General features: G+C 47.3%; 1 protein-coding gene across 1 annotated transcript in view; it reads right to left on the bottom strand.

Annotated features, from left to right (window-relative positions):
- Positions 1-744: 744 nt before the first annotated feature.
- FUT11 (fucosyltransferase 11) overlaps positions 745-13,603 on the bottom strand; it is a 30,155-nt gene continuing 17,296 nt past the window's right edge. The window contains exon 4 of the mRNA XM_054035263.1: positions 745-951. The gene's annotated coding sequence lies outside the window, so the exon portion shown is untranslated. The remainder of the gene's footprint in view (positions 952-13,603) is intronic.

Below are 13,603 nucleotides of genomic sequence, written 5' to 3'. Positions count from 1 at the left end.
TGTTAAGGCATGAGACATGCCTTGGCTCAGCTAGTCATATCACTAAAAGGGTTTTGTGTCTGATTAATTTCATCCAGTCAGTAGAGGTCTCAGAGCAAAATGAGAGGAGCTGCCTCCTTGTACACTTCTGATGAATACATTTTCTAAGGGGGCCTAGGGAGCTATCAATCATCCCAGTCAAAGCAGCCTTTAAGAATTAGAAGACAAGTAATCATTAGGGGAATGGCTCTGCCTTGGGACTAGTAAGTAGGTGGCAAGGGCAGGTGGCTTTTTGTCTAATAGGGGACAGCTGGTTCAATCAGTGAAATCCTTGCAGAATGGATTCCAATTCTATCTACCCAGGTCCTAATGCCTTGGCAACTGTTTGCTCTCCCAGTAACTAATGTTTCCCAATCCAGTTAAGACTGCTCTCTGTCAGGGAGGGAGATGGGGCATCTGGACAGTGATTCTCCTGCTGTTTCACTCGGCAGACCACTCTGTGTGAGCTAGATCATCACACAGAAATACCTCACACACACACCTACACACCCCTGATGTCCTATTTAGTGGTGCTCAGAATGTTTCATTCTATTTACCCTCATGAAGGACTCCACAGACCATTGGTGGCCCATCAATCAGTTTGAGAATGACTAATACTTAGTACTTCAAAGGGGGAAAGCCACCAGCATTTGATCAGTCCTGGAAACAGATGTCACTGTGTCAGCCAATGGTATTTTTCAGCATGGTTATGTCCTTCCTACAAATAGTGGCCTCTGTGAAGGATGGCAAAACTCATCACCAGCTAAACAGATAAAATACCCAACTTCCCCCTGCTATCACTGTTTCTCCCATGAGACAAGAATTATTGTAGTCTTCCTTACACCATGAATTGTCTTGCAATTTCTTTAACCCTTGGATGGACACTGGCTTCTCCACAGAGCTCAAGATAAAGAGACTTCAAGTAGCATTGACCTGTGCAGAGACATTGGGTAAAAATTTCAAAAAGCTTAGGTGACTTTGGGAACCTAAGTCCTATTTTCAAAGGCACCTAAGTCACTCAGAAGCCTAGATTCGATTGACTTTCAATGAAACTGAGACTCTCAAATCAGTTTTGAAAATGAGATGTGGGCACTTTTGAAAATATTACCTGTCAGCTACCATAGCTGCTGCCACTGCAAGAGAGAATACTGCAGAGTCAGACCACAACTCCTCTGACTCCTATCTTGAACCCCCACAGACCCCAAATACTGTAGATCACCAGGGTTGGGAACACTGCAGAGGAATGATGGAAGGGGAGAAGCACTTTCCTGCTGCCATGACCTCATCTGGGCTCTTTGCCCACTTGCAGTAGTGGAAGGAACTATTATTTATTTATTTATTTATTTATTTTTAAGTTCCCTTTGGCTAAGGTTCCCAGTGGCCTTTGAAAGCTTTGGATGCCAATTCATTCAAATGAGATTCAATATAATATATAAAATACAACATTTTATTTTGCCCTCAGGAAAAAAGACAAGTCCTTAAAATTGCCTATCCCCACAGAGCAAGCCTTAAGCAGATACGGGGTGGGTGGGGGGGAATAAGAAAGTTATCTCTAAGAGGTGGAACCTGAGATTATTATTCAAGGTCACAAACAATAAATATAATACCGCCCAGGCAGTGAATATAAAGCCAATGAATTAGAGTCATTATAGCATTCAGATATACAGAAAATACTACTTATAAATTATAACAGACACAATGTCTATAAATCAGATTATGTTTATAATAGACAAATCCTGCAGCTGCCTCTGCTGCTGTGAAGGGTCTTCTCACAGCACAACTGATGCAGGTGTGTGCACAAGGGGGAGAATGATTTGGGGATGTCATACAGAGGATGCACATGCCCCACATGGCTCCCCTGCATATTGGCAGACAGGAGGTTGGAAACAGGGCTCTGATGGGAGAATCACTGCTATTCAAGGTCTTCCAGTCCTGCACTATGTGAAGATGACACTAAACTGGTGGGAGAGGTAGATAAACTAGAGGGTAGGGGTAGGGTCCAGAGTGACCTAGACAAATTGGAGGATTGGGCCAAAAGAAATCTGATGAGGTTCAACAAGGACAAGTGCAGAGTCCTGCACATAGGAAGAATCCCATGCACTACTACAGGCTGGGGATGGACTGCTAAGCAGCAGTTCTGCAGAAAAGAACCTGGGGATTACAGTGGACGAGAAACTGGAATGAGTCAGCATGTGCCCTTGTTGCCAAGAAGGCTAACGGCATATTGGGCTGTATTAGTAGGAGCATTGCCAGCAGATCGAGGGATGTGATCATTCCCCTATATTCGGCACTGGTGCGGCCACACCTGGAGTATTGCATCCAGTTTTGGTCCCCCCCACTACAGAAGGGATGTGGATAAATTGGAGAGAGTCCAGTGGAGGGCAAGAAAAATGATTAGGGGGCTGGGGCACATGACTTATGAGGAGAGGCTGAGGAAAAGGACAGTTACCTGTTCTGTAACTGGCGTTCTTAGAGATGTGTTGCTCAGGTGTATTCCACAGTAGGTGTGCGTGCTCGTCACGTACACCGGTGCCAGAGGTTTTTCCCTTAGCAGTACCCATAGGAGGGGAGCACCGCTGTGACCCCTGGAGTGGCGCCTCTATATCGTGCTATAAGGGGAACTGCCCACCCTCAGTTCCCTCTTGCCGCCAGTGAAGGTAGTCGGAACTTTGTGCTCCAGCCTTGCTGTAGCTCTTCTAGTAGCCTTAGTAGTACTTGTCTTCTCCAATAGTTGGATAACTTCTTTAGTTAGTTGCCTGGTGCAGGGCATGCCCCGTGCCCCAGGCTTCAAGTTGTGCGACTCCTGTTGCAGTTCTATGCCAAGAAGCGACCCACACACTCAGTGTCTCCGCTGCTTGGGCAAGACCCATGTAACTGATCACTGTAAAATCTATAGATTGTTCAAGCCTCGAACCAAATGAGAGAGATATATCTGGCTTTGGGCCCTGCTAATGGAATCTGTGCTGGCCCCGGCACCGGTGCACCAACCGGACTCGGCACCGGGCACTGTGTCCTCGGTGCGGAGCGAGGCTCCCTCCACCAGCCAGCACCGCTCACTTGCTAAGAACCAGGGAAAGACTCAGCGGCGCTGACAAAAGGACAGGGATGAGGCCGAACCCAAGTTGGGCAGCCCACAATCCCGCTCGGGACCCAGACCTCTGACTAACGCTGAGCGGAGTAGCCCGGTCCCGTTCATGAGTGCCTCTCCCGCGGTGAGAATGCCATCGACACCGGAGGCTGCACAGGCTGCACGTGACATCCTCTCCCTTCCAGTGCCGGGTGCGCCGCTTGAGATGGGATCCTGGTCCCGAGGGAAGCCGCTGTTGGGAGCACACCAGCCCTCCCCGGCAAGACACAGCCCGCGCTCTGAGGACTGTGTGCTGACCTGTTCGACGAGGTCCTCACATAGCTCGCATCAGCCCTCCACTCCGCTCAGACTGGCTCACTTGCCCGCACGGGAGTCTCAAGAGTCCTCCACACCCCAGCTGGGGCACAGGCACCGAGACAAGCGGCGTTGACGCTCCTCCTCGAATCGTAGCTACAGGAGCAGATCCCGACGCCATCATCACAGACGCTCGGGTTTGAGTGCCTGCTCCGCCAGACACCATGCTTGGAGCTCCCCTTGAGTGTTACCAGCACTGAAGCGTTGTAGCTACGACCGCCAGGATGACTACGAGAGCAGCACCTTGGATGAGTACCGCTCCTCATCGTCGAGGTCCAGATCTCGAGGTTGGCACCAACACGACCATAGAGGCTCCCACCGCTCTTACGGCACCCTGTGGTCAACGGCGACCTCGGCACCCAGCTGCCCGTTCCTGAGCCACCCCGCCCCTCAAGAGCAGCCTGCACCGCTCAGCACCCAAGCCGGTGAGTGGCAGGGGGCACCGTGGCAGGGGCAATGGTGTCAATGGGCACTGTGGCCACAATTGCCCACCCAAGCGAGACCCCGGTCGGTAGCCGGAGCGTCGCAGGCCCATTCAGTGTTCCCCCTTCAACAGAGTCAAAAGTCGACGGGTACCAAGCCGGCAGCACCGGGCCCAGATTCAGTCTTGGGGGTCGAACCACCGGCACCTCCCGACGCCCTGGGAGCCGGCCCGGCCCCCTTGCTGGTGCCGGAGGAGACCATAGCGGCCCCTCCGCCCATCCTACAGGAGGACTTTAAAGCTCCTCAAGAGCTCCTCAAGTGGGTGGCCTCAAATCTCCAGCTCCAGGCTGAGGAGATGGAGGAGCCATCAGATACCCTTTTCAATGTGCTGTCCTCCTCGGCACCGGGCCGTATGGCCCTACCTCTCCACCAAAGGGTAACCAACATATCAACTGCCCTATGGCAATCCCCAGCTTCCTTGGCGCCAATCTCCAAGAAAGCAGAGAGGAAGTACTTTGTCCCGGCTAAGGGACATGAGTACCTGTACTCCCACCCAGCACCCAACTCTTTGGTGGTGGAGTCAGTGAATCGGGTACTGCTAAGGGAAAAACTTCCGGCACTGGTGCACGTAGCGAGCACACACACCTACTGTGGAATACACATGAGCAATCACTCAAAGAAGAACTGGGCTTGTTTAGTCTGCAGAAGAGAAGAGTGAGGGGGGATTTGATAGTAGCCTTCAAGTACCTGAAGGGGGGTTCCAAAGAGGATGGAGCTTGGCTGTTCTCACGGTGGCAGATGACAGAACAAGGAGTAATGGTCTCAAGTTGCAGTAGGGGAGGTCTAGGTTGGATATTAGGAAACACTATTTCACTAGGAGGGTAGTGAAGTACTGGAATGGGTTACCTAGGAAGGTGGTGGAATCTCCAGCCTTAGAGGTTTTTAAGGCCTGGCTTGACAAAGCCTTGGCTGGGATAATTTCGTTGGGGTTGGTCCTGCTTTGAGCAGGGGAGTCTTAGGGTGACCAGATGTCCCGATTTTATAGGGACAGTCCCAATATTTGGGGCTTTTTTTTATACAGGCGGCTATTACCCCCCCACACTCTGTCCCAATTTTTCATACTTGCTATTTGGGTACCCTAGCTGGACTAGATGACCTCCTGAGGTCTCTTCCAACCCTAATCTTCTATGATTCTAAGGGTACGTCTATACTTACCTCCGGGTCCGGCGGTAAGCAATCGATCTTCTGGGTTCGATTTATCGCGTCTTGTCTAGATGTGATAAATCGATCCCGGAAGTGCTTGCCGTCGACGCCAGTACTCCTGCTCCATGAGAGGAGTACGCGGAGTTGACGGGGGAGCCTGCCTGCCGCTTCTGGACCCGCGGTAAGTTCGAACTAAGGTACTTCAACTTCAGCTACGTTATTCACGTACCTGAAGTTGCGTATCTTAGTTCAAAGTGGGGGGTTAGTGTGGACCAGGCCTAAGGGGAGCTCCGGGGCTTGACAGTTATTAGCCTGGAGCAGAAATGACATCAGCTTTTCAGCCTAAGAGGGAGAATTCCTTCCCCTCCTTCCATCTGCAGCGTTTCCCCTGCAGCCAGCTATGTTATTCAGGCTAGGGACTGTAGGGAAGAGTTTAGGCACTACTTATTACACGACAGATATACCTCAAACACTGTTGATAATCCACACCCGTACTAGACCAGAGACACTGTGGCAGTTACAGCCAATCCAATCTCTCCTTTTACTACTATGGGTAGCTTGGAAGTAGATAAGTGTACAAAGGACTTCGAGAGCTAAAAACAAGACTTGGGAGAATGCCACAGTGTAAGAGAGTGGAGAAGTCATGTCATGTAAAGCAACAAGAAATATAGTTCCTTTCATTCAATTTTTGCAAGTTCATCACTATGTGACTGCAATACAAAAGAGGATGATTCTTACAGCACTGAAAATGAATGTAAAATACAGGGGAAAAAATCTATTGAAAGAGGCTCATTAAAGCTGGTTTTAAAGCAAAACAATTGCATTTAGAGAACTTTGAAGAAGAGTCAGGGAAAATGTTTATGATAAATCTGCATACACATAAGGAAACACTCTATTACTAGTTCTATTAAATAAATACAAGATAAGTTACTCAATGCTAATGGTATATGGCCCACATGAAGTGACACGCTAGCAACAATAGCTACCCTCATGTGCGGAGGGATATTGCAGTCAGTTATGAGAAGGTGAGTAACCGTTTTTTCTTCTTTGAGTGATTGCTCAGATCGATTTCAATGAGGTGACTCCCAAGCCTTTCCTAGGCGGTAGGGTTGGAGTTATGGAGTTGCTGATTGAAGCACCACTCTGCCAAAAGCTGCATCATCTCTGGCGTGCTGGACAATGGCGTAATGAGAGGTGAACATATGTATTGAGGACCAAGTTGCTGCCCTGCAGATTTCTTGTATTGGGACCCGGGCCAGGAACGCCACTGATGAGGCCTGAGCTCTCATGGAGTGTGCCGTAAGTACCGGGGCTGGTATTTTGGCCAGCTTGTAGCACGTGTGGATGCATGACATGATCCAGGGAGATATTCTTTGAGATGAGACCGGGAGTCCTTTCATCCGTTCTGCCACCGCTATGAAATGGTTCGACTTTCTGAACGGCTTAGTGCGCTCGATGTAAAAGCCTACTGCTTGCTGAACATCCAGGGAGTGCAGCCTCTGCTCACAGCTACTGGCACGAGGCTTAGGATAAAAAACAGGTAGAAAAATGTCCTGACTAGTGTGGAAGTGTGACACAACCTTAGGAAGAAAGGCTGGATGAGATCTGAGTTGCACCTTATCCCTGTGGAAAACCGTATAAGTTGGGTCTGAGGTAAGCGCCTTTAACTTAGACACCCTCCTTGCTGATGTAATGGCGACCAGGAAGGCTACCTTCCACGACAGATAAAGAAGGAAGCAAGTCGCCCGCGGTTCAAATGGGGGCGCCATTAGCCTGGAGAAGACCAGGCTATGGTCCCACATGGGGACAGGCTGTCTGATCTGGGGATGTAGATGTTCCAAACCCTTGAGGAACCAGCAAACCATAGGGTTGGTGAAGACAGAGCTCCTAGATGCTCCCTGGTGGGAAGCTGAGATAGCAGCGAGATGTACCTTTATGGAGGATGCTGCCAGGCCTTGCTGTTTCAGGTGCAGAAGATACTCTAAGATGAGAGGTACTGGTGCCTGAAGAGGAGGTGCACGACGCTGGTCACACCAACAAGTAAATCTTTTCCACTTTGCCAGCTATGTGGCTCTAGTGGAGGGCTTCCTGCTGCCGAGTAGGACCTCTCTTACCTGTTCTGAGCACAGAAGTTCCATGGGGTTCAGCCATGAAGCTTCGAAGCTGTGAGGTGGAGGGATTGCAGGTCGGGGGTGATGAAGACAACTGTGGTGATCAGTTTGGGAAGGAGTGGCAATGTGATTGGGGCGACCACTGACAGTTCCAGGAGTATGGTGTACCAGTGTTGTCGAGGCCACGCTGGTGCCACCAGAATTATCTTTGTCCCGTCCCTGTGCACAAGAGGGAACAGGGGAAAGGTGTACAGCAGGTGGCCTCCCCAGGGTAGCAGGAATGCGTCTGTGATTGAGCCTGATATACATATTTAATCTTAATATGGTTTTCACATTTTTAATGTTTGTTGCTGTTCAATCATGCGCTGGATGTTGTATGTGTGTGGGGGGAGGGGTTGGAATTGCAACTTTAACTGTAATTTAACCAGATAATTTTTTGTGTGATAAATTACTTCAAGGCTTAAAAGCTACTTCGTAGTGACAATAGCTGAGAATGCAAGGTTTGAGGCCTTTTTCTGCAGCCACATTAGGACCATAAGCCAAGAAGCAGAAAGTCACATTCTCACATTCCATCTAAATTATATTAAAATAATATAATATCAGGCTTGTGACAGTGTGCAGAACAAGAACTGCTGACTCATTCCTCTGTCATGCAAGCTCCCATTAAGGGAAGTAAATTGGAGCTGGCTAGAAAAAAACCTGTGCCTAATTGGTGAATGGGAGACAGCTGCCAGTGTTCCCTCTAATTTTTTTACATCCACGTGCAGAATGAATTTTATGTGCACCCATATGGAGGTGATGTGTGGTAGGGGTGGGGCCAAGGGGTTCGGAGTGTGGGAGGGGGCTCAGGGCTAGGGCAGAGGGTTGGGGTGCGGGGGGTGAGGGCTCTGGAATGGGGCCAGGGATGAGGGATTTCGGATGCAGGCTGCCCCAGGGAGAGAGGAATCCCCACAGTCCTCTCTCGCCATAGAAGCTCAGGGCCAGGGGAGAGGTGCCTCTCCCAGGCCGTGGCAGTTCCAGTGGGCCTGGGCTGGGCCAAGCTGGGGCAGGGGCGTACGTGCTGTATATAAAGATGTACTTTATGGTTATTGCCCTTCCGTCTATGGCCATGATGAACTCCTGTCCTATGCCAGGTCTTGGTATCTCATCGATGAGTCAGAACAGACAAGGCAGGGATGAGTGGGGACGGGGGAGAGACTGCTGAACTGTACGTCAGGGGAGACATTCAACAGATACTCGTTCTACCCTTGGCCGGTGGCAGTTAAAGGACCCGTGGAACTTTTCCAAATCATTGATCCTGGGCATCTCATGCCTCCCACCCACAGAGTGCACTGGTGTACTACAACCACTGTCCTTCTGTCCCCACTTTACATAGAGTAGTCCCACCCGTGGAGACAGACTACTTGGAAAGGGGACTTATGCTGCAGACTCATCTCCTTATCTGATCGACTTTAAATTTGGAAGAGAAATCCTAACTCAGATCTACCCTGTGTACTTTGAGGCAGGCCGTGGATTCTTCTGAGTGACCCAAAGAGTGGGCTTGAAACAGACGCCTTTCCCTGGCCGCAGCAGCTCCAGTCGGCCTGGGCTGAGTCAGGCCAGAAGAGGGGCACCTCTCCCAGCCTGTGAGGCCCTTTATAGCCTGCTGTGTGGCCGCACAGCTTACAGGAAACTTAGCTGCCCGCCCAATTAGCCTGGGGCTTGATAAAAGGCTAGGCAGAAGGAAGCTAGGGAAGGGGCAGTGGAAGCAGAGTGATAGCTCTTCCCTTCTGGGTGCAGACACTAGAACCCAAGCTGTGTATGGTGAAAACATAGTGGGAGCACAACCTGTAAATAAACGGCACCAGTGGTTACGGAACCCCAGGGTCTCCGAGTAACTTTGTCAGCACAGGAGGGGTAGGAACCAAGAGGGCCCTGCAGCGACCCTGCTACAAGGCTGTTATAAATGTGCTCCTGTCTTAATAGTATCCACCATCACTGGATAAAGAAACAGATCTTAAGATGTTTAAACAAAACTTTGACTGCATTCTGTCTGGCAAGGAATCACTTATCAACAGTGTGCATGTCAAATCTAGACTTTGTTTTACCTTTTATAGCCCCTATTTCTCTATCGTTTATTTGAATGGCTTCCATCTGATTCTTTAATTGTCTGTTTTTGCAAAATTTAAATAAATTAAGATGATGGGGTCTGATGGGTTAAAGAATTATTTTGTAATGGGTTAGGATGGGTGAAAAATATTGTTTTGTAGGACTTTAGTTTACGATGACTGGTTAAAGTAGAGCTAATCAGGACTCAAGTTTCACTATATAAAGTGGGGTCCAAAAGGAGAACCAACTCCAGGACACACCCCAAGATCAGAGCTTCCACACCTCAACACCCTGCCAACTATATTGTGCAGAAGCTGGAGTCCCGGGATGACCGGATCCTAACTGGCCATCAGGGAAAGTTCATCTGCCTTATTGGGAGTAGTGAGCATTGTCTGCTTAGTGTGTGCATTCTGTTTTGGTGATTGTTAATAAATAGAGGTTAAGGACATTACTGTGTAATGCTCTTTGGGTAAAAGGTGCACAAACCTGCAGGTTACACCCCGAGCCCAGGATGGGTAAGGGCTGGTGCCTTATACCCCGAGCCCTGGACGGGAAGGGATAGGGTGCCTGAATTAACAGGGTTAGGCCTTGAGCCCACAGAAGGATAAAGGTGGGTTCCCTAGAGTGTGCAGGTAACAAGCAGGATGAGAAAGCAGGCCTCTTGGATGACAAAACACCCAAGTATTCTTTCCAAGACAGAATTGTTAGTAACTACATCTGATTCCATATTTGCACCTGTACAGAGCCCTATTGAAGTCAATGGACCTCTGCAAAAGTGAATTTGCTTACATGAATACTGTTGCAGGACTGCAAGCTATGAGTTCATTCTTCTCACCCTCGCTCCCATGACAAGCTAAACCACATGCACACTCTCAGATATAAAACAGACTTCATCTGGATGTCTATTTTTACAGTTGTGGGCACAGGAACTGATTTAGTGCTGGTGGCTGTTTTTTGCCTCATTTCAGTATTTGGATACTTCACTTAAGGCACATACAAAATTAAAATGGGGGAGGAGGGGAATCACCACGTGACACATAAGAGTAAAGATATTATATGAAGCCTAAAGGAGAGCTCTGCAACAGGAACTTAGTAAGCCTGGTCATATCAAAGTATGTAACTGAATCTACAAAAGCAAAATTAGTCAACTAATTTCTTGACCAAACACTGCCAATACATTTACATGTGTTGGTAATTATGATTTCCTGCAATGCATGGTTTGTAATACTTTGGTTCCTATACCCATCAAGTCAGGTTACTGAGTGACAGAATTCTTCTGCAAATGTTTTTTCGAGGGGACTGTTTTCAATGCTAAGAGACAACCACAAAAAGTTAACAGTTGCAAGACACAAGTGAAAAGGAAAAAATGAGTGCACGGGGTGTTGTATTACAGACTTGAATCAAATCTGCACCACAATACCCAGGTTTTGTGAAGGGAGTCATTTCTTGGGGACAGACCCATGCAGATGGAAGGAATTCAATCTCACCAAGCTGCTGAGTAGAAGCTGAATCACTGTGCAGCCATTACTGCAACCTTAAGGCCATCGTTAATCCTGCTGCTGCTCCCACATCCCTACTCTACATGGAGTGATGACTGGTGGGTCCACATTGGATAGTGGATCTGCCACTGTCTTGCTCCTCCCCATATCTACCTCTCTGCCTCCATACCCCAAAACCTTGCTGCATAGGGATGCAAAGGGAATCTCAGAGAATGGGGCTGACGCTGTGCAGTGGTTGCAGATCCAATCAACAGAGCTGACACCCATCCCAAAATCTGCCCATAGCCTATGCAGCAGAACCACACGAGGCTTACTACAAGTGGGGCTTCCGTTGTAACAGAAGGCAGAACTGGATTTTCTCCCTGAAAACAATTATATAAGAGTTTGAGTCAGAAATCACAGGAGATAAGATCAGGGACAGTAAGGCAGATGCAGGGGTAAATTAGAGTCAAAGACATAACATGAGAGGCTATTACTAAAGGATGCAAAAGCATGCAAGGTAAGAAGCAAATGGATGGCCAGAGTGTGTGTTTGGATCCCTCGCTTAAAGTAGGAGAGGACAAAAAGAAATTCTTCAGTCTTCAGTAAAAAAAAAAAAAAAAAATACTAACAGAAGATTTAATGCAGTACTAGTTAACAGGAAAGGGAAAAGCCACAGGGCAGAATTACTTAATACATTCAATAAGCAGGGCTCAGAGAAACTCTCAACCTGGTAACTGGCAGAAGCCGTATTAGAACTGGCTATTATTTTTGAGATCTTATGGAGGACAGGCAAGGCCCTGCTAAATTGTTGGAAGAATTAGGCAAGCAGAGGGTTTGTAGGCACCTAAGGGGAAAAAAGGGGAAAAATGGTAGGCAACATGAGTTCATTAAACAAATCATGCTAAGTTTGTGTGTGTGACTGGATAACAAGTTTAGTTGCTAAATAAAAGGCAGAATGGAACATATCTCCATTTTAGTAAGGCATCTGATACAGTTCCATGTGGCAGTCCCTTAAAAAACAGATTAGATGGAATTTACATAAAATGACTGAACTGGATGAAAAAACTGAACACAAATGATCAATGATTCAATGTCAAGTTAGGAGGAGGTGCTGTCTGATGTTCCTTAGAGGTCTGTTCTGGGTCCAGCACTATTAATACTTTCATTAGGGACTTGGAAGATGGCAACAAGAGCAAGTGAAACAAATTCTGATTATATGACGCTGGGAAGGAGTGTAGATAGTTTGGAGAATGGAATTAAAATACTCTATTGATAAACTGAAAAAAGGGCTAAAAATCAGTAAAATGAGAGAGAGATAACTGCAGAGAAACACGTCTATGAAGGATTAATCAACTGCACAAAAACAGAGCAAAGATACACTGCATATAGGCACAAGACAGCATCTAGTCGCCATAATGGATGATAAATTAAACAAGTCAACAATACAATGCTGTTGTAAAAGAAGTTGTATTAATAGCAGTAATAAATGTAAAACATTATTCCACTTTCATCCGCACTGATTATGGCTATGGTTCAATTCTAAATACTTTTCCCCCAGCACCAGGCCTGTGGCCGCCAGGGGGAGAGAGCTCTCCTTCCCAGCCTCAGCTCTGTGGCTGCTGTGGCGGGGGAGAGATCCCCCCTCCTTCCCAGCCCCAGCTCAGGGGCTGCTGCGGCAGGGGAGAGAGGGCACATCCATCACATTAGAAAGGTAAGACTACTGATATTAAAATATGAGTTGTGTGCTTGTATTTTTAGAACAAAAAAAAATATTAAGTTTTTTATATAGCACTTTTATCCAAAGCGCTTTACAATAGTTAGCTAATGGTACAAACAATATTTGAAGAGATCATTAAGTGGTCCGCCGAGACTCTCAGCAATTTTCTAGTGATCCGCAGAAAAAAAAAGTTTGAGAACCACTGGGTTAGAGGGATGGTCTAAGATTCGTTGTCATTAGTTCATGGACCACAGGATAAGTAGTGAATTGGACTCACACAGCATGTAAATCGCACATGTGCTCATGGCCCCACAGTGTGGGGGTATAAATTGCACAGTTCTTTCCATATCCTGATCATTATGAGATTTACAGGAGTAAGAAATACCACATCTGAAATGATGTTTTTGCCAAGACCACTAAGATGGTCATCGTTTAACAGAAGTGAACTCTGTTTGATGGAGGGGAAGGGGAAAAGCTTCCTGAAATTTACTATGTTTGAGGCATATTCACTTGAAGGGGGAATGCTTTATCACTGAAGTTTCATAAGGCATAACCCCTCTCCCCAGATATTAATCTATCATAATTGCCTCACTGGAAAAATTACCTGTTCATAAAAGCTGGTCATTTACCAGTATCCCCGATTTAAAAAAAAACACCCATCTTAATGGGAGGGATAAGTGCCTAGCGAAATAAAAAGCCTTTACAAAAATAATACTGAATATGTGGAATTAAATTCCTGAAATGAAACAAGCTTAGGACACCTCAGTTCAGCTTCAACAGGCCTATGTTCCAAGTCATTTGGCACAAAGTGTAATACTTTTTTGGTTAGAAGGAAATTACACTGAAAGCACAAAGAGATTGAATTCTTCTCTGACCCCAGACTCTGAAGACGGTGTCTCCAGAACAGGGCCCTCTGCTGAAGTGGTGTGTGTGTGTGTGTGTGTGTGTGTGTGTGTGTGTGTGTGTGTGGGGTGAACTCAAGCCTGATCAGAGACTGACTGTCCTCAGACCCCATGAAAGGAAGGTCTCCAAAGTCAGAATGAGATACAAGATGAGCAATTCCTCTTGCGTTCCAAGACAGAGTCTTCGGAGACAGGTAAAAGTCCCTACCATCCAAAGC

This window comes from Malaclemys terrapin, chromosome 7, assembly GCF_027887155.1.
Source record: "Malaclemys terrapin pileata isolate rMalTer1 chromosome 7, rMalTer1.hap1, whole genome shotgun sequence".
NCBI lineage: Eukaryota > Metazoa > Chordata > Testudines > Emydidae > Malaclemys > Malaclemys terrapin.
The sequence above is the reverse complement of the archived record's forward strand: the minus strand, read 5'-3'. Positions and strand labels throughout refer to the sequence as shown.